The sequence below is a fragment of the Microtus ochrogaster genome, linkage group LG3, assembly GCF_000317375.1.
Source record: "Microtus ochrogaster isolate Prairie Vole_2 linkage group LG3, MicOch1.0, whole genome shotgun sequence".
Lineage (NCBI taxonomy): Eukaryota > Metazoa > Chordata > Mammalia > Rodentia > Cricetidae > Microtus > Microtus ochrogaster.
The window spans coordinates 24755849-24758329 of record NC_022029.1 but is presented as its reverse complement, the minus strand read 5'-3'; the positions used below and the strand labels follow the sequence as shown (position 1 = coordinate 24758329).

Sequence of the window (2481 nt, the reverse complement as noted above, 5' to 3'; positions counted from 1 at the left end):
GGAACTAGCTCTTGTAGACCAGGCTGGTCTCGAACTCACAGAGATCCACCTGCCTCTGCCTCCCGAGTGCTGGGATTAAAGGCATGCACCACCACTGCCCGGCTGATCAAAATACTCTTATTGCACATATCTAAAACACACTTATTGCATGCATCTAAAACACGCTTATTGCGCACATCTAAAACACACTTATTGCACATATCTGTCTCTCTAGGAGTGATAAGCCCGAGAGAAGGAAACTGGTCTATTTGCATTCCAAGTGTGAGACATTACCCTTCCCATCCACGCTGTAAAAGGGACTCAGAATAAAAGAAAGGGTAGGAAGAAATGGTTTAGGAAGAGGCAGGCTTGAGACCCAAATGCTTAGAAAGTATTACAGGGGAACCTCACTTCTTCCCTCAGGCAATTTCACGTATTCTTTTTAATGCATCCCCTAATGGCTCACTAGAGGATGGAATAAAGTGGTTTTTTTTTTTTTAGATTTATGGTAATTTCATTTAGATTTTTTCTATTTTATTTTAATTTTTTATTCATCTATTTATTTTATATCCCACTGCAGCTCCGCCATCCTCCCCTCCCAGTCCATCTCCCATTCTCCCCCACTCTCAACCCCCCCCCCCCCCCCGTCCCTTTCCTTCCTCCTCCGTCTCCATCCAGGAAAGGGCAGATCTCCCATGAGTATCAATAACACATGGACTATCAAGTTGCAGTTAGACTAAGTGCCTCCCATATATAAGGTTGGGGAAGGTGACCCAGTATGAGGAGTAGGGTCCCAAAAGCCAGTAAAAGAGTCAGAGACAGCCCCTGCTTCCACTGTTAGGAGTCCCAGAAGAGGACCAAGCTACACAACTGTCACGTATGTGCAGAGTGCATAGGTCAGTCCCATGCAGGCTCCCTGGTGGTCGGTTCAGTCTCTGTGAGCCCCTATGAGCCCAAGTTAGTTGATTCTGGGAGCCTTCCTGTGATGTTCTGGACCCCTCTGGGTACTACACTCCTTTTTCTCCTCCTCTACAGGATTCTCGAACTCACCTAATGTTTGGCTGTGGGTCTCTGCATCTGCCTCCATCAGTTGCTGGATGGCGGCTCTCTGTTGACAATCTGGTCCCAGAAAATGGCTAGTTCAGGCTACTTAGCTAGGAGCCTAAGCTGGGGTCCTCCCCATGGACTGCTGGGAGATTTCCCTGAGCCAGGCATAGCCCTGAAATGCCTTCCCCCCAGCAGTCCCCCACTCAGCACTCTTCCCCCTGTGCACCCTGTCAACCTGACGACTCATGGTTCCTGTCCTCACCCACTTTCAATCCACTTTCAAAATCTCCTTTATTTCCTCTTCCTGGGGAGATCTGGGGGTTGCCTCAGGAAACCTCCTTGTTTCCTAATCTCTCTGGGTCTGATGATGGTAGCATAGTTATCCTTCATTTTATAGCCAATATCCACTTATGAATAAGTACACACAATGTTTGTCTTTGTCTGGGTGACTTCACTCAGGATGATTTTTTTTTTTCTAGTTCCATCCATTTACCTTCAAATTTCCTGGTGTCCTTGTTTTTTTTTTTTTTTAACAGGTGAGCAATACTCCATTGTGTAAATACCACATTTTCTTTATCCATTCCTTGGTTGAGGGACATCTAGGTTTTTTTTAGGTTCTGGCTAATACAAATAAGGCTGTTATGAATGTAGTTGATCAAGTGTCCTTGTGGTATTACTGAGCATCTTTTGGGTATATGCCCAAGAGTGGTATAGCTGGGTCTTGTGGGTTCATTCTCAGTTTTCTGAGAAACCACCACACTGACTTCCAAAGTGTCTGTACAAAGTTTGCACTTCCACCAGCAATGGAGAAGTGCTCCTCTCGCTCCACATCCTCTCTAGCATGAGCTGTAGCTTGTGTTTTTGATCTTAGCTATTCTGACAAGTGTAGGATGGAATCTCAGAATCATTTTAATTTACATTTCCCTGATGGCTAAAGATGTTGAACATCTCCTTAAGTATTTGTCAGCCATTTGAGATTTGTCTGTTGAGAATTTTCTGTTTAGATATGTAGCCCATTTTAATTTTTTTCGGCCTCCCTTTAGAGCATCCTGTGTCTTAAAGAGCTTCCCTCCAAACGGGAGGTTTTATCTCAGAGGAAATTGCTTTTCAACAGTAGAACATACAGAAGCCAGGAAGGCTTTGTCACAACAAAGGCAGAGTGAAGAGAACGTGTTACTTCATGAGGTTTTAATGCTTCATTTTGTTTTAGAAACAATGCCTTGTTGTCTTTTGTAGACTAGGCTGCCCTTGAATTCTCAGAGATTCATCTGCCCTTCCTCCCTAATGCTGGGATCAAGGACATGGATCACCACTCCTCACATTTAATAAGTAGTTTTATAATGAATGTTATCTTTAAGGGATGGATATGCACTTATTTCTCTCCACAAGCATAGGAATAATAAACACAAAGAAATATGAACAACCTGTCCTAGTTAGCTTCAGTTGTCAACTTGG

At 43.9% G+C, this 2481-nt stretch overlaps 1 protein-coding gene across 1 annotated transcript in view; it reads left to right on the top strand.

The window, feature by feature from the left end:
- Positions 1-2481, top strand: part of Allc (allantoicase) — a 28735-nt gene that overhangs the window by 2933 nt on the left and 23321 nt on the right. The gene's annotated exons all lie outside the window — the stretch shown is intronic.